Source organism: Gopherus flavomarginatus, chromosome 3 (genome assembly GCF_025201925.1).
Source record: "Gopherus flavomarginatus isolate rGopFla2 chromosome 3, rGopFla2.mat.asm, whole genome shotgun sequence".
NCBI lineage: Eukaryota > Metazoa > Chordata > Testudines > Testudinidae > Gopherus > Gopherus flavomarginatus.
In genome coordinates this window covers 105321230-105340814 of record NC_066619.1, presented here as the reverse complement: position 1 = coordinate 105340814, position 19585 = coordinate 105321230, and the positions used below count along the sequence as shown (strand labels likewise).

General features: G+C 40.0%; 1 protein-coding gene across 5 annotated transcripts in view; it reads right to left on the bottom strand.

The window, feature by feature from the left end:
- The window catches only part of SLC24A2 (solute carrier family 24 member 2), a 199558-nt gene that overhangs the window by 98258 nt on the left and 81715 nt on the right, over positions 1-19585 (bottom strand). The window lies entirely within an intron of this gene.

Here is a 19585-nt window from a genome sequence, read left to right as displayed (position 1 = left end):
GGTGGGGGTCGGATAGGGGGCAGGGCCAGGCTGTTTGGGGAGGCACAGCCTTCCCTACCCTAAAGCTCATTCAGCAGTTTGAGGCTTGCAAACAGCTATTTAACACAAAGAGCCAAGCTGTTATCTTTTCCATGGGGGAGGGATCACATTAGAAGAGCAATATCCTACACCACCTACCCTCCTTCCCAACCCTACTAAGGGAGACCTCCCTCCCCTGCATTCCCCGAGGCTCCAGAGGGGTTAATTCAGTGGTTCTCAAACTTTTGTAGTGGTGACCCCTTTTACATAGCAAATCTCTGAGTGTGATCCCCCACTTATAAATTAAAAACACTTTTTTATATATTTAACACTATTATAAATGCTGGAGGCAAAGCGGGATTTGAGGTGGAGGCTGACAACTCATGACCCCCTGAGGGGTCCTGACTCCCAGTTTCAGAACCCCTGGGTTAATTTAATTTTAGCACCCTGTGTCCATTCACATGCATGTGCTATTTTGAGCATTTCAGTTTTCACAACATAGGCTCATCCCAAATTCTGGAACAAGCTCAAATGCTCAGTTCGTGGAGTATGTACATAAGCTATACTAAAGAAAAACCCACAGTAACCATTGCCAGTGTGTGAGGGACCCTGTGGAGCCAGTCTCTAGGAAACAGATACATTCATGGAGGTTAAGTCCATTAATGGCTATTAGCCAGGATGGGTAAGGAATGGTGTCCCTAGCTTCTGTTTGTCAGAGGGTGCAGACGGATGGCAGGAGAGTGATCACTAGATCATTACCTGTTAGGTTCACTCCCTCTGAGGCACTTGGCATTAGCCACTGTCAGTAGACAGGATACTGGGCTGGATGGACCTTTGGTCTGACCCAGTATGGCCATTCTTATGTTCTTAGCTAAAGGAACCCAAAGTTATGGAGACAGATATGAGTCAAGGATGCCAGCAGAGTATCAGAAACCTGGAAAAATCTCTGACGGGATGGGCTCAGGCGTTTGGTCACAAGCTGAGGTGATTCAAAAGTTTTGGATTTTTTTTAAGCAGAATTTTTTTTATTGTTTCTTTAAACAAACACAGCAAGCAGCAAATATTTGGCCACACACTTCTGAAACCTCAAACCATGTTCAGGTTTTGGCAGACTAATTTCAGCTTTTCAATTAAAAAAACCAAAACAAATTTTGAAGGAAAGCAGACATTGTCCATGATTTTTTTCTGCTTTTTAAAAACTCCTAGTTTTTGATCCAAAAAAAGTTTTGACAGAAAATATTTGTCCAACCCTTTTAATGAGCTTTAGTGCCTATTAGCACTAGCTGATACGAGAACCAGTGATACCTTGTAAAGGTGACTTGAAAAGAAGTTTTCTCAAAACTGGGTTTGTGCCGAGATGTGGAAGGTTTTTAAATGTTTATTTTTCCCAGGGCTTCCCAGGGGGAAGGGGAGGAAGTGGGGCAATTTGCCCTGGGCCCCGCAGGGGCCCCCACAAAAATATAGTATTCTATAGTATTGCAACTTTTTTTTATGGAAGGGGCCCCTGAAATTGCTTTGCCCCAGGCCTCCTGAATCCTCTGGGCGGTCCTGAACAGGGATCAGCCCAAGACCATTTAAGTAGCTCTTAAACCCCCAAAATAGTCTCATTGAGTTCAGTGGGCCTAATCATGTGAGTCAAATTACTCTTATTCATGTTTGAAAGACTGGGTCCTTAATATGAATGATAAAAATGATCAACAAAGGCTTTTGTATTTGAGGAAATATGTGGTCGAGTCCAGATTTTGCATTTTGAAAAAAGATCCAACCAAGGATGAGAAAATATTAGAGTTTTAGCCACTTTTTGGACATTAAACTCCCATTAAAGTCAATAAGAGCTGAGAATGATCAGTACTTCTCAGAAGCACCTATCACTGTGTAGGATCAATACATAGTCCTGTCCAACATGCCTTCAAATCAGTGGAAAGGCTGCCAATGGCTATAAATGGGAGCTGGATCAGGCCAGGTAGATATATTAAGATAAACAGCTACCTTGCTTAAAAGAAAATTCATAGTCTGTACATTTTAATTTGTATGAGATAATCATTGAAGTAAACAGAAATACTGGATTTTGGCAATACATATTCCATTTATATTTTTAAAAAAGATTTCACTAGGATGGAAATACACTTCTGAAATGGCAAAGGTATTCTCTCTTTCTACTACTGCAATATGAAGTATAAAACTGTTAAATGGATATTTTTTCAAATGTGGTAAATAATATATTTGTTCCTGTGCTGAAACCTTATATATCAAGTTGCATTGCAGAAGAAATATTCATGAAAAAAATATAAATACAAGTTTGGGAAGAAAATGCTCACACACACTTTAACAGCAGCAATGCAAACAGTGGGCCCACATTTGAGTTACTGAACACCATCAGTTTCCATGGACTTCAACAGGACATTTCATAGTTTGCAGGATTGGATCCAGTGTCTCTAAGTCTTGTACAACTGAGCATACTTTTTGGGCCTGATCCTGCAAATACTTATACACATGACTAACTTTATTCACATCCGTGCTCCCATGGAGCTCAGATATTTTTGTCAATTATTTTAAAACCTCTTAATCTATTTTATATTAATTATAAACTCTTTAATACTGCAGTGCAAGCACAATTAGTTCAAACTGATGACTGACATGAATAAAGCTTTTTATAAACTCCAAATGATATCAAACAGGCTAACTGTATTTGTGTTGTACAGCAAATGAGCCAAAAAAAAAATCTAGTGGAAAAAGACTACACCAATACAATATTTCTGTTTGAAAAATATACTTCTGAATTGATTACTAGTGTTAATATTAAAGAGACACAGTCAACTAAAAATCACATATTGCATAGAAGCAAATTTTATTATTTGTTATAATTATGTCTTAAAATCAAATATATTTGTCACTACTTATGCCCTATTTTTATCTTTTTGTATTTTTTTTTTTTTAGTTTGGACAATGAAAAATCAGCTAAGCCCATTTTTCTTTTCTTTCCAGCCAGTTTCACATTCAGGTTCTCAGTGCTGCAGCATTTGGATTTTGAACACTTCAGGGGAATATTTACATTCAAAAATATTGTTTTCTTTGGATTATCTTAATTGGAGAAGCCTATTTTTATTAGTCTTGGGTTTTATAAAGCTTACATATTTAATACAAAATTTAAAATTTGGCCCAAATTTAAATCGATGATGTCCCTTTAAACCAACTGTGAATACAGTTTTTTGTACATAGCTACAATGATATTAATCTTTTCTTTAGAAAACAAACATTCTGTACAGGAATGTGTGCACTTGTATCAGGACAATCACCACATATTAGCTCCTTTTTCAACTGCTATTTCCATCCTTTTGTTTTGACTTTTTAATTTCTGCATTGCAGATAGTTCTAGAAAAGATACCAGGAGATGAGCACCATACTCGTTGTAATTCCACATCATAATTAACTTTATAGCTGTTGATATTTTTCATAGCATTGCAAAATACATACAATTGCTTTCTGATATAGTATCCAGTAGACCATACCTTATTGTGCTTACCCAATAGTATTCTATCTTCATATCCATATGATGGTTAAATCTGTAAGGTTTTTCTTATCTGATCTTAGAGCCCCAAGCATTTATTTCAGGAACAATCCCATATTTTTCCTGCTTGCTATTAAGGCTGGAACATTGGAAGCCCTCCCATATGCCTATGTCTACACTACCACTTATGCTGGTATAATTTATGTTGGTCAGGGGTGTGAATAATCCACCCCCCAAGCGACATACGTTACATCAACAGAAGCGCCGGGGTGGACAGCGCCTTGTTGGTGGGAGAGCTTCTCCCACTGACCTAGCTACTGCCACTCATTGGGGGTGGATTAATTAAATCAATGGGAGAGCTCTCTCCTGTTGGCTTAGAGTGGCTACATATTTCATAGATAAAGTTTTATATCTGTTTTTCAATTTTTTTGGTTTAGCCTCTTACTTTAAAAACATCTAAAAAAATACCCTGACATGATGATGCCATAAATACCTCCACCATCTGGTATAACACTGTTTGACAAATATCTGATAGTAATCCATGTAGATATTAATCTGATACTCAGTGGGTACATCCTGTCCAGAATGCCGAACTGACTGAGATTATCCATCACCTCTCTCCCTGAAATGCCAACATCCAAGGAACTGACTCAAATTACATAAACTGTTAGCAAATACTTTTCAACAGAGGCACAAGGGAAGAGCAAAAGCGTGGCCTTGCTTCCACCTGCCCTTACTCACCTTCTCATGCTCATGCATTATGGTTAACCAGAACCTGTCTATAATGGTGACATAGTTTAGTTAGACCTAAAATTGACATTAAAGTCCATGTAATTCTTTCTTTAAAATAATTTTGATTGTTCTAAATTACAAATAATAAAAATATAAATAACGATTTATTGTACTTTCCCTCTAAGAAAAACTAATGTCCGTACATGAGTAACATACTGGCTGGAAATCTGTGCAGTGAAAAATCTGTGTAATCCACAGATGGCATTGTTCCTCTCAGAAAATATTTTTCCCAAAGAATGGGCCAAATTTTGAAGAATTCTCACCAAACAGCTACATATTCTTGCAGGACTAATGAACCCTCATGAGGATTCTCCCAAAAGCTAAGTGCCTAGGCCTGACGATCAGTATTCTCATAGTTCTCCTTGGTCTAGTAGTTGAGCTGTCAGGGTGAACATCTCTCTATATTATCTATCTATGCATTAAATGACACTAAACGCCGTCCTATCTGGGCACCATCACGCTCCAGATCTCCATCGTTTGTGGGGATCATTTCCAGGAGTGAGGAGAGAAGATGATGGAGAGGAAGGATGGGGAGCTAGGAAGATAGCAGCTCATTGTTGCACTGGTTGCTCCTGCCACCAACATGCCCACATGATAGCTTGGTGCAAAGTTAATGCACAGTGGATCAGCCAGGAACGTATATGAGTTCCCAACCTACTCATTCAGTGAGGCCTCTTCTAAAGAGGTGTTTGGGGTGCAACAACAGTTGGCAAGGCCATGGAAATAAGGGAAGAGACAAACTGCCAGGGAGTGAGGTGGTGGAAGACAGTTAAGGGGCACAACACCTCCATATGGATGTCTCTGGCTTCCAGTGAGTCTTGGGGAAGCTTCAAGTTTTGGGACTTGAAACCTTTGCCACTCCAGAGAGAAGGGATGGTTCTGGCTTCTAACAGAGCTCAGAGAATCTTCAATTGCTATCCCTTTCAGAAGAATGGTAAGTAAATCCATGACTAAGTTTCTTCTCCCATACACAGGAATACCGAACCCATAAGTAGTTAATGGGGCTGCTCCTGCTTCCCTTGAAATCTGTGGGAGTCTTAGCATTGAATTCAGTGGGAGCTGGACTGGACCCAAAATTTGTACAGAATTTTGAACATAAGTGCAAAATATCACCATCATCAATAAAAGACACTTGGGAACTTCAATTCTCTATCAGATGATCTTTCCATTTCACTCCAAAATCAAAATCAAGAATGCATCTGGATTTGGTTTAATTTTTTTAGGAATATATGCTTAATGATCTGTGACAATTAGACAATTGTACAATCCCACTCTTCATCCCAAACACAAACTAATTACAAATCAGATTAGGCATTCAATTCATTTCATTTAGCACCAGGTTATGGTATCAAACAGTGAAGTGTAATTGGCTTACAACATCCTTTTTAAAGTTTGGACACAAAAATTGGAAACAGCTTTCCAGTAGTGGTCCCACCAATTAAGAGGTAATTATCAAATCCCTGCTCCTATTTGATAGCCAAGGATAGGCTAGTTTTTGTGAGCTGTCAGGCTGTGATTCAGCTCTTTAGCTGAAAGGATATTATACAAGTTTGACATGTCTTTTCTCTTATCTTAAATATTTTTCTAAACATTATAATAAACTAAAAGAGATTAATGATTTACTGGATGAGCCATCACTGGAAGTAACGAAAATACAAGATGTGCATTGACTGGTAGAGGATAGTGCATTACAAACTGTATTTAAACTCTGTAATCTGGTTTCTCTGATTATTTTTCTGATATAGAATGTGGGGTCAAGGTTAGGGGCTTTACAAAGAAGTTGTCCCAGGTATATTTTATAGGTACATATATTTTTATGGATGTCTTCTTGCATTGCTTTTCATAAGTAGCATATGGCTCATTGCAATTATACAGGTATCAGTAAGTCTTTGTTTGTTGGCTCTCAAGAAAATTATAAAAGGCATTTATTTTAGGATGGAAGGTACCCAAACCTTTTAAAGAGATTGAGGTTTGATTTGAAAATGGGTGAAATAAAAAACAACAACTGCAATTCAAAAGCACTCACTTAGAACAGAGAAGCATAACAACGGTAATGGGGCATAATGGAGGAAGTCCTACTGACTTCAATAGGAGATGGATAGTCCTCTTAAAATGTAGGTTCCCAGAGAATGACAGTAATGTGCTACATATGCATGGTGTACTTGGCATAAGACCATTATGCCATTTATCCCTAAATTATCCCTAAATGCTGGAATGCATTAATACATAGCTAAAATTCATTATGGGGAGGAAAAACATACAAATACAGCTGGCTAAATTCAGAAGCAATTCTAGAGTCTGTCTGGAGACAATTTAAGTTGAAGTAAATTACCAGGCCCCTCAAAGTGTACGTTTGCACATTACACCAACATAGACATCCTTTAGGCCCCCTTAGACATACTTACTTATTTAGACTCCTTCAGACTCAGAGACCACATTCAGAGGTGTTCTGTAATTGTGGGTGGGTATCTTCTCAATGATCCTCACATACCCACTCTTCTAATGCCAAAGGGAGTCTAAGTGAGTGTAGTTTACATACCAAAAAGCTGGAAGGTGTAATTTATAATGATCCTAACCTACTTTAACTTAAACCTTCTGCTGAATGCTCAGGGTGAAATCTTGGCCCCACTGAAGTCAATGGAAGCTTTGCCACCCTCAATATGTAAATCACATAGGATTTCACTCCCAGTATGTAAATTACACTTCCTTAGACTGTTACCTAATTCCCTTAGACTGAGAGTAGCTGAGAACGAGTGTGAGTATGAGGTGTTCTTTCTTATATATTATCCAGTCTGAGTTAAACATCACCTGAACGTGACCTGTTAGAATCCAAAGCAAATCGCTTTGTAGATCTTATTAAGAAAAGAGCTGGAGAAGCTAAAACTCCCCTTTTTACAGGAGGGCTTCCCAAGGGAGAAAACATCTTTATTCTATGAACTAATACATTAAGTTTCACAAGGGCTGTTTTCTGAATTTAGTTGAGCTTGCAAGCCTGCTTTACTCGCCCACATCAAGAAATTTCTGAAGCGAATCCTGACCCTGAACAAATATTGAGACAAATTTTCAAATTTGGGCGCATGATTGCATCTGCAAACTGTGTGTACATTTCTGTTTTGTCAGAAGTCCCAGCTCTATGCATATCTAAAGGGTTTTATGCCTTCAAATGAGGTATTTCCTAAATACCAGTTTGTTTGTGTAATTACCCAGTGTGTGATGCACAAATTGAATCTTATCATAGATATATTAAGGAATTGCATCTTTGTTAATTTGAGAATGACAAATAGGTGGCTTAAAGAGAAATCAGCTGTTAAATCACATTCTAATCTGAAGCCAGTTGCTTTAGATCCAAATTTTGAGACATTTACTCATGTGAAATAGTACTTTACTCCCAGGGCCGGTGCAAGGATGTTTCACACCCTAGGTGAAACTTCTGCCTTGAGCCCCCCCCCCCCGCAACCCTGCCCTGAGGCGCCCCCCCGCTGCAGCTCTCCCCCTCCACCCTGAGGCGCCCCCCCGTGGCAGCTCCCCACCCCCCCACCCTCCGTCCTGAGGGCCCCTCCCGCCCCAACTCACCCCTGCTCCACACACTAGCACACCGTTGCTTCACTCCTCCCACCTCCCAGGCTTGCGGTGCCCATCAGCTTAGGCGCCACAAGCCTGGGAGGCAGGAGAAGTGAAGCAGCCACGGCGTGCTCATGGAGGAGGCGGGGCAGGGGTGAGCTGGGGCGGGGAGTTCCCCTGCATGCCGCCCCCTCCCTTACTTGCTGCAGGCAGCCCTCCCCGTGCTCCCCTGCCCCAGATCCCTCTGCCTAAATGCCGGTGGCGACCGGGGTGGCCGAAGATCCAGCCGCCGCGGTCGCTGCCGAAGAAAATGGTGCCCCCCAAATCCCAGTGCCCTAGGTGACCACCTAGGTTGCCTAAATGGTTGCACCAGCGCTGCTTACTCCTCCAGTCGGTCAATGGGACCACTCCTGGAGTCCTGGAGTAAGTACCTACTGAACAGGAGTAAGAGTTTAAATCTGGCCCACTTGTCTTAACTGCTCTGAACTTACTAAAAATCAGGTATCCTTGATATTTGGTTTAGGAGAGCAATGTAATAGCACAATAATAAAGGCCCTGTGATAATTTAATTACCATAATGCCAATCATAAACATGTACTTTCAAGATGTCATTTTAATCTTAATGACTTGTCATTGAAAGATTTGTCTCTTTTTTCCTTTTAATTGCAATCTAATATTTTTAAAGACATTGTTACAATTGTTATTTAAGTCAACATCATTTTTGGCAGTTTATACGAAAGGAAAAAGGAGAGGATTTTTCAAAAATGGGAGACTAAACTTAAGCTCTTAACGGACACTTAGATATGTACCTACCCAAATTAGCTGCCTACGAGTGTCAGATTAAGTGCATAAATATAAATCTGTATTGGCTAGCTTCAGGTACCCAGATTTGAAAACTAGGCTCATTACTTTTAAACATGTTTAATTAATATGCTGCTATTGTATTCATAATATGGCAAGTTTAAAATACATTGGAAGAATGTTATTTGAGTGCTTGATTTGTCAACCTAAAAGTTAGGAAATGCCAGAATTAAGGTTCTCTATGTAACCTTAATTTGGTCCCCTTGTGTTTTAATTACATGATCACATACTGTTCTTTTCACAGGACCCTTATCTCATTCAATGTACAGGATGGATGGTGCTCCGGGTGCAAGGCAGCTATTCAATATTTCTTATTACCTCCATAGTTTAATGTGTGGCTGTTGGCCTACCTTACTCACATGATCCAAAACTTGCAATTAATACAGAATTATTAATTTCCTCATGCTCTTTTCTATGGCACTCATCCCCATAGTATCCAAGTGTTTCAGAAATATTCATGAATTTATCTTCACAACTCCCATGCAAAATGAGAGAGGAGTACTATCCCCATTTTCCAGGCAGAGTGGCTGAGCCAAGAGGACAAAGTAACTTCACTAATCCAATTTACAGCATCAGTAGCAGAGCCAGCATTACAACTCAGAACTCCTGATTTCCAAACCTGTGTTCATGCTGCCCAACTGCCAGAGCTGCTGAGCATCCACAGCTCCCACTGACTTCAGTTGCAGTTGTCTCAGGTTGTGTACTCAGAAAGTGAGGAACATTCATTTAGTGAAGTTTTAGTAAAAAGTTGCAGAGACCTGGATAGAATCTAATTCTGAGTTGTGATTCACTTGCCTTAATCACAAAAGCATGCTTTTTCTTCTCATCTCATTTCTTGCAGAAGTTGGAAGGTGTGTAGTGAATGCGACAGGGTCTTATAGTTGATAGCCTCTGTCACTACACAACTCTCATTCACTCACTGAGCACCATCCATCCTGTGCACTAAATGAAGCAAGGTCCCGTGAATAAAAATAATATGTGATAATGTCATTAAAGATTGAATCAAAATGTAAATACCCAAGGGAGCGGAATTTAGAAAATGCTGGAATTAAGATTGCCCAGGAGACCTGAATTTCGAGTGCTTGACTTTGCTGCCTGAGGACCTTTACTTTAATGTAGTTTCCCCCACTTTTTAATTTCCAGGTATTTGTTTAAAAGGCAGAGCCAAATTCTATTATGAGAAACTGACAACATCGCCACCACGTACCAGCAACAACATTCTGCACAGGTGTTACATGTTAAGCTACAAGACAAACTACATTAGCTGGAGAAAACTGTTACCCTGTGTGAATCAGGCCACACAAAAATCAACACAAACTCAGAAACAGGGTTTCATGCACAAGTAATCTTGCTTTTTCAGACGGCATATAGAAGGCCCAAGATATGACATGCTCTTTTTGAGAGGCAGTGTGGCTACCGGGATGGGACTTGGATTCTAGGCTCAGGTTGTGTGGCCTCTCAGTGAAGTGAGAGTCCTTGCTTAATGAGGCTCAGTCTATACTAGTTATGTTGGTATAATTACATTGCTCAGGGATGTAGGTCTACACTGGGGAGGGGGGAGTCGACCTAAGATACAGAACTTCAGCTACGCTAATAACGGAGCTGAAGTCAGGGTATCTTAGGTCAATTTATCTGGCCGTGAGGATGGCAGAGATTTGACTGCTGCCACTCCCCCCATCGACTCTGCTTCCGCCTCTAGCGCGCAGTGGAGTTCTGGAGTCGACGGCAGAGTGATTGGGGATCGATTTTATCACGTCTACACTAGACACGATAAATCGATCCCCAATAGATCAATCACTACCTGTTGATTCGGCAGATAGTGTAGACATACCCATAGTGATGTAGTTATACCGACCTAACCCCCAGTATAGACAGTGCTATGTCGATGGGAGGGCTTCTCCTGTCAACATAGCTACAGCCTCTTAGGGAGGTGAAGTACCGGTGACGACTGGAGATGCTCTCCCATCAATGTAGGTAATGTCCTGTAAGTGGAGACAAGGCCTAAAATTAAGGGGCTAGAGTTACTAGCATAAGCTAAAAGTTATAAGTCTGAAACTCAGGGTCTCCTGGCTCCCAGAACAGGGCACCCTCCCCTAAGCTAAAGGATATTTTAATAGCGGATAGGTAGCAGCTGTAGGAGGAGGATGCAGATAATCCATTTTGTCTGTGCTTCATCTGGAGTTTGACCTCTGTGTGACATGCTGAAGTGAGACCTCCAGGTGGGTGCATACAAAGAATGTGGATAGTTTTTGGGATGTTTCCAAGAACAAGGTGTACTGTGCCAACCACAGATAGGAGATAGTGATTTTTGAATTTTCATAACCCAACCATATCTGAATGGATTACCATGAATCTAGAAAGGAGACATTAGAGCTCTTCATAGAAACAATTGCATCAATTGTTATGGTGGAAAGTGTTACTCAGCCTTACTACAGGTTAAGACTATAGTGATTCACATTGATCTATTGATTATATATCTGCACCGGGAGAGACACTGCACTCTAAAGGTGATTCACCTCAAGGGATGCCAGGCAGCGGTATCACGGTCTTTCTTCCTTCAGGATTTCTGATGTGGGAGGGCAGTTTTAATTTCTGCTGAGGACTCTATAGGAGTCCTACTAGCATACACTGCTGAGAGGATATGCTGAATCAGTGAACTCTCTCTCATTCCCCCTTTCTGGCTGGTACTTTTCACGTCATCTCCTTTCCACTGCTGCATCCTTTCCACCTCACTAAACATTTTGCCACTGGGGCCCTGCACCTGGATTTCTGCCAGCTTCAACTGGCAGAAACCTAAACTCGATCTATCTGAGTCTGAAAAGAGAAAAATAAAATAAATTATGACTGAAGTATATAAAATAATGCATGAACAGAGAAAGCAAGCTGAGCATTGCTAAAAATTACTGTTTTCCATAATATCAGAACAAAATTGCACTCAAAGGAAATTTAAAAGGCAACAACACTTAAAATGGATAAAAGGGGAAAACTTTAATCACACAATATATAATCACTGGAACTCACTGCCACAGGATATTGGCAAATAGTTTAGTAAGAGTTAAAAGAAAGATTGATCACATTTATACTAAAACAGGAAAAAATAAAAGTAGCATCTGCCATTATATGACCTAGGATAAAACTTCAAGAGCTACCAATAAACATACTTCAAGAAGTACAGTGATCACTCTTTGGGATCAATAGGAAATTTCCTTCCATTGCTTAATATTACACATTTAGGTGCATGATGGGGTTTTAAGCCTTTCCCTGAAAATTTGAACACTGGTTACTGATAGTGACAGGATACTGGACAAGACAGCACTTTGGTCTCCTTAGCTATGAAAATTTCCATGTTCTTATTCTTTCTGTGTTTGGGTTAGCATCTTCTCTACACTACAGAACAGCACTCCTCAGAGACTAGTACCTGAAAAGATTCTAAGTGCAAGATCAAAATACCCTGGCTGGCACATTTTGTGACTCACCAAACATCAGTCTCACTATATTTTGAGACGATCCACCTTCCTGATACAGATAAGACTTTTCAATTCTGATATTAAGGCATGTCAGACTATAAAGTCACTGAAATCAAGCCATACAAAATGCTTATACTTTTTTAGTCTGATAGGAAGTTAACCTAATTCTGAAACATTGTGAAAGGAAAATAGGAAGAGTAGAAGCAGTTTATTTAGTTCATCTAAGAACTGGAGCATATTATATTTTCTTACTTTTAAAATATAAACTTAAACATCAAATTCAAATCTCAACAAAAAAGAATTGCTTACTCTTAATGCTGATTCTCAACCTCAGGCCCAACAATCTGGTTCTCTCTGTGACTGACACCCAAGAGCTACTGTCCTTCCATTCCTCTAAACATAATTGCCCCCAACTACAGTTTCCTCTCTGGTGCCAAATCTCCTACTGTGTTTCCATTACTTTCAGCCTACATGTGTTGGAGGAGACACACCCTATAAGGCTTTCATTGTGTTCTGGCCAGGGTGTAACACAATGGCTTACATACACAGTAATGAAAAGAAACAGGATTTGAACTGTATATTTGGTCTGCATGTTCCTTAGTAAATAGTGTAGGAATCTAGTAGAGTCAACAGAGCAAATAGAAAATTCACCAAACACTTCTTGGTTGCATAGATCCAGCTACATCAGCAAACAGAGTTGGCTTTAGTATTTGCTCCAGAACTGGAAAACATTTGGCCACAAAACCTATGTATCCCCACTCAAAAAAAAAAAAAAAAAGGACAGATTCCCATTTCACTCTCTCAACCCCTCCCTCTTGACTCTTTCCCACCATGATCACAGCCCACTCTGTACTAATGTGAATCAACACCATAAAATCAGTTTTTACAAATATCTAAAGTAAACCTGTGCCCTGGAAAATTGGGAATAGCCTAAAATAAACTGAGATTCTAGGCCCACCAGGTGGAGGATTAAATGTGCATTCCAAAGAAATTTAGAATTTATATTTTTGCACTTTACAAATATTATCTATGTATTTCCCACAACCCCTGTGTGAGGTTGGTAAAGTATTATTAGCCCCAGTTTGCAGAAGTGGAAGCTGACTCACCAGAAAGTTATGGCCAACATTATCAAATGTGGGGGTATAAAATTAAGCACCTAAATCCAGATATCAATCTTTAGGCACCTCGATTTGAAAATTTTGGCCCATGTAACTTGACAAAGGCCACAGATGGAATCAGAGCTGTGACTGGACTCATTCCCTTCCTGTGTGCAATTATGGTTTCCCATGTTTAAGAAAGATGAATTCAACCTGAAACAGATGCAGAGGCCTACTAGGATGACCCGAGGAATGGGAAGACTACCTTATGAGAGGAGACTCAAAGAGCTTGGCTTATTTAGCCTAACCAAAAGAAGGCTGAAGGGAGATATGATTGCTCTCTATAAATACATCAGAGAGGTAAATACCAGGGATGGAGAGGACAAATGGATATAAACTGGCCATCAACAAGTTTAGTCTCGAAATTAGATGAAGGTTTCTAACCATCAGAGGAGTGAAATTCTGGAACAGCTTTCCAAAGGGAGCAGTTGGGGCAAAAATCTTAACTGGCTTCAAGACTGAGTTTGATAAGTTTATGGAGTTGATGGTATGATGGGATTGCCTACATTGGCATGTAGCCCATCGGTGACTGCCAGTAGCAAAAATCTCCAATGGCCGAAGACAGAACACTACATGGGAAGGGCTCTGAGTTACTACAGAGAATTCCTTCCCAGGTATCTGCCTGGTGGGTCTTGCCCACACGCTCAGAATCTAACTGATTGCCACATTTGGGGTCAGGAAGGAATTGTTCCCTGGGTCAGATTGGCAGAGAACCTGTGGGGAGGAGAGGTTCACCTTCCTCTGCAGCTTGGGGCATGGGTCACTTGCAGGTTTAAACTAGTGTAAATGGTGAATTCTTTGTAATTTGAAGTCTTTCAACTATGATTTGAGGACTTCAGTAACTCAGCCAGAGGATAGGGTCTATTACAGGAGTGGGTGGCTGAGGTTCTCTGACCTGCAATGTCCAGGAGGTCAGACTAGATGGTCACAATGGTCCCTTCTGACCTTAAAGTCTCTGAGTAGTCCACTACGCTATGCCACCTCTCATACTACTGACCTGCTGTTCCTTGCAGCCATAGACATAAATGAACCTACTCCTATGCAGACAGCTGGCTGATAGGGAGCTTGTTGGTAAGGTCTATCAGTGGTAACATGGATGATGCTGCCTATTTCCTTTGTAATAATTCATAATTCGGCTCTGCTAACAACCACCTAACACTAAACCTGTTATGACAGTTTTGGAGGAGAATTACCATTGTGAGTGACAGGAATTAAGCCCCGAGAATGAATTAACACCACTAGTGGTGATTAAATAGTGCATGGAAAATAAAGAGGTTCTATAGTTCTGAAGGTTTGATTAATACAGCAGTGAGTAGCAAATAAATACACAAGAACAGTATATTAAGAAGTAAGGTCCTGTGCTTAGGTGCTAGCCTGGGACTTGGGAGACCCATGATAAATTCTCTGCTGCACCATAGGCTTCCTGTATGACCCTGGATAAGTCTTGTAGCATGCTCTCTCATACACTACATCCTTATAGCAAGAAAAGTAATGGGCATGGGAAGTGTATAAATACAAACCTGAGATCTGAATAGGAGATCAGAAGCCACATTGAAATACCTGAGGAGGGCAGTCTATTTAAAAGAAAGAATACTCTTTAATTTGCACGATGAATGAGCAAATACTTTGCAGTTGTTTGAATAATCAAACCCTGACTCCTGCAGCCTTGTTTTAGATGAGTTTGTTATTGGTTCTGATAGCTTTCCAATATTTTCATGTAAGTGCCTAGATTTTCTTGTAATGTACCATACTACTGTACCGACAATTGTCTGGTCATTCCAGTAAAAAAAAAACCCCTCTAGTTAGCTAAGAGAAACCTTTTGCCCTTGTTGAATTAATCATGCAAAGAAAATTATAAGATAAGCACTCTGAAATCATTATGCTTTATGCAACTTTAATCTGTTTGGAACTATCCCATGAAAAAGTCTTTGGTTTTATAAAAAAAACCAGTACTCCAATTTCTATTAATCAGACATTCAGGTCTCAAAACACCTCATAAGCATGTAGAAGCAGTCATTATAAATACATACAGCACAGACTATTCTCTTCAAAATCTTCACCTACACTTTGCAATCTCTATCTAACTAAATCATCATGAAAAGTGCTACTCTCTTGTAAGAATTTCTGGGGCTCCAATCAAGTTTTGATGAGCATAAGCCACTACCTAATACACAGTGTTTCTAGACACAGAGTTTTTATATTAACCAGAGTTTGTGTTAAGCATGAAATAAGTGTATTTGATTTTTGGAGCAGCACAGTCTATCCATGTGTAAAATAGTCTGTAGCTAATGTGAAGAATAAGCAGATTAAACTCTCTCTTGTTTCCGTCTGTCCGCCTCATAAATTTGTTTTATTGATAATTGTTTAAGAAATACCTCAGTTTATATATGTTATGCAAACACTGCAAAAATTATAGTTGTGATGTCAAAAGACCAGGCGACATCTGAAAAGTGCTTTATTGTGGTTATTATTTTTCTTTTAATCAGAGTCTGAGCTTATTAAATGGGAAAGAATCACCATGGCTACTGGTGACTAATTTGTGTTCATTGTGTCCCCTTCGCATATTTGAACTCTTTTATATCTAGTCATGGAAATCTCCTCGTCATATCACACACTTTCAGGATTTCAATTATTTTTCAGAATTCTGGTTAAGGGGAATTATTTATCAAAAGCTACTCTTTCTAGATCACAGAGGCTTAGCAATTACAGGTCAGGTAAAATCTGGATCTGAACAGGAATGAAGAAATTAATAAAGAACTGATTCTTGTTTTGGTAAAGACAAAGTTTAGCTCTGATTCTGACCCTCACACCATGTAGCCCAATTGAAGTCCAAGGGCTACACTGGTGCTAAACTAGTATGAGATCAGAATCAGACCCAGAATGTTTAGTGCCATCAGAACTTGGCACTTAAACAATATGAAATACAATTACATCAAAGATCATTTTTATTTTGTAATATGTGTTTTCCTACAAATGTTATTTTTACATCTTCAGCGTGCTACAAGCTAATGGGTCAGACACCACTGAAACAGCAGCTAACATGTTGGCAATTCATAGGTCTCAAACTTTCTCCAGATGTTATTGGCCCCTGGCTACACTACAGGTTTCCTAGAGGAAATGCCCAGAGGCACCCTCAAGTGGAGTAGAACTGCCATAACATCTCCAAAGTCACCCCTCTTCTATCTCTTGGCACAGAGGCTATTCTAAGAAGAAAGAGGATATGGTTAGGGTATGCCAATGATCTGGAAAGCCTCAGGGTTATCGCTGTCCCTAGGCAGCCGCAGGACCCAGAGATCTTAAAGTGTCTTTAAAAAACAGTGGCCCCACCCCAAGGGTCTTGTACCAAATACAGCTCTGCTGGGCTAGAGGATCTAGGCCCAAGTCGCTTTCTTTAAAACAATCCAACTAGGCTCAGGATGAGAATAGGTCAGTTGCTCTAACAGGATTAAACTCTAGAACATTTTTAGAAAAAACAAGTATCAGAGGGGTAGTTGTGTTAGTCTGGATCTATAAAAAGCAACAAAGAGTCCTGTGGCACCTTATAGACTAACAGACGTATTGGAGCATAAGCTTTCGTGGGTTCACTCATGAAAGCTCATGCTCCAATACGTCTGTTAGTCTACAGGGTGCCACAGGACCCTTTGTCGCTTTTTAGAAAAAACAGTTAACGTTATGTCCCATCCATACTAGCCAACTGCATTATCAGTAGCCATTTAAAAACAAACACGCTTAAGACGGTTTCCTTACACTGAGGGAAACAACCATAGATTAGCCCTTAGTATCTTTTCCCCCATTGGCTTCCACAGCATTCAGAGTCACAGAAAAGAAGTTAATAAAAAAAGTACAAAAATTCAAAACTTTCAACTAAAACTACTAACTGGCCCCTTGAAAAAGAGGACAAAACAGAATTAATAATAGACAAAGCCTTTCATCTCTCATTTCCTTTCTGATTTCTGTCTAGTGCCTAGTGGAAATATTTCCTCAAAACAAAGGACACACCAACTGGCACTATTTGGGATCCTTTTTGGCATAGCAGCAAAAAGGTACAAGACTGAGTGGGTCTGGAGACTGAGTGGGTCTCTCACCAATAAGGCAGAGATATATTGTCTAACAGGATTCTGTGGAAGTTGCTGACCATGCTGTACCTTTTTTTTTTGGAAGAATCGATTTCAGTCTCCAGGGCCATCAGTTTCATCAGCAATTCATCTATACACAAATATTTTAAAATAACAAAGACACAAACAGCAGAAAGGCTCCTATGGCAGGAAGTCATTACTACAAAACATTTGCTTTCAGAATAAAACCAATTAGTGTGCAATATTGCAAACATTTAAAGTAAAAATTATTTTCTTCACTCTCAGAGTCATTATTATGTTCTGAGGGGATATAGACTCATAGACTCCAGGACTGGAAGGGACCTCGAGAGGTCATCGAGTCCAGTCCCCTGCCCTCATGGCAGGACCAAATATTGTCTAGACCATCCCTAATAGACATTTATCTAACCTACTCTTAAATATCTCCAGATGGAGATTCCACAACTTCCCTAGGCAATCTATTCCAGTGTTTAACTACCCTGACAGTTAGGAACTTTTTCCTAATGTCCAACCTAAATCTCCCTTGCTGCAGTTTAAGCCCATTGCTTCTTGTTCTATCATCAGAGGCTAAGGTGAACAAGTTTTCTCCCTCCTCCTGATGACACCCTTTTAGATACCTGAAAACTGCTATCATGTCCCCTCTCAGTCTTCTCTTTTCCAAACTAAACAAACCCAATTCCTTCAGCCTTCCTTCATAGGTCATGTTCTCAAGACCTTTAATCATTCTTGTTGCTCTTCTCTGGACCCTCTCCAATTTCTCCACATCTTTCTTGAAATGCGGTGCCCAGAACTGGACACAATACTCCAGTTGAGGCCTGACCAGCGCAGAGTAAAGCAGAAGAATGACTTCTCATGTCTTGTTTACAACACACCTGTTAATGCATCCCAGAATCATGGTTGCTTTTTTTGCAACAGGATCACACTGTTGACTCATATTAAGCTTGTGGTCCACTATGACCCCTAGATCTCTTTCTGCCATACTCCTTCCTAGACAGTCTCTTCCCATTCTGTATGTGTGAAACTGATTGTTCCTTCCTAAGTGGAGCATTTTGCATTTATCTTTATTGAACTTCATCCTGTTTACCTCAGACCATTTCTCCAATTTGTCCAGATCATTTTGAATTTTGACCCTGTCCTCCAAAGCAGTTGCAATCCCTCCCAGTTTGGTATCGTCCGCAAACTTAATAAGCGTACTTTCTATGCCAACATCTAAATCATTGATGAAGATATTGAACAGAACCGGTCCCAAAACAGACCCCTGCGGAACCCCACTTGTTATACCTTTCCAGCAGGATTGGGAGCCATTAACAACTACTCTCTGAGTACGGTTATCCAGCCAGTTATGCACCCACCTTATAGTAGCCTCATCTAAATTGTACTTTCCTAGCTTATCTATAAGAATATCATGCGAGACCGTATCAAATGCCTTACTAAAGTCTAGGTATATCTATACACAAATATTTTAAAATAACAAAGACACAAACAGCAGAGAGGCTCCTAATGAGGAAGTCATTACTACAAAACATTTGCTTTCAGAATAAAACCAATTCGTGTGCAATATTGCAAACATTTAAAAGTATAAATTATTTTCTTCACTCTCAGAGTCATTATTATGTTCTGAGGGGATATAGACTCATAGACTCCAGGACTGGAAGGGACCTCGAGAGGTCATCGAGTCCAGTCCCCTGCCCTCATGGCAGGACCAAATATTGTCTAGACCATCCCTAACAGACATTTATCTACTAGACATTTATGACTAGAATTTTCTTTAAAAAGTAAGTAGCGAGCAGTAAGAAAGCAAAACACCAACACACCAATCTCTCTGACCATGGAGCAACTGAACATTGTATCCACAGAAGCAAAAGCTATCCTCGAATACATCCTTTTATCAAATAAGGGCAGACACTGAGAGATTGGAAATTTAATTTGTCAGAGCTTCTCCTTTCTGTCCAAGAAAATGCCATAGTTGTGGACAGAATTCTAAGCTTCAGTGGTTAGAATTTGTGGAATGCATGCTAACTTACCCCAAATAGAGTTCAGAAACAGGGGGTTGAATTCTGTCATCAAAGGTAGACTTGGAAGCCTTAGCTAACATCTTGCAACAGTTACTTCACGCAGAGAGATAAT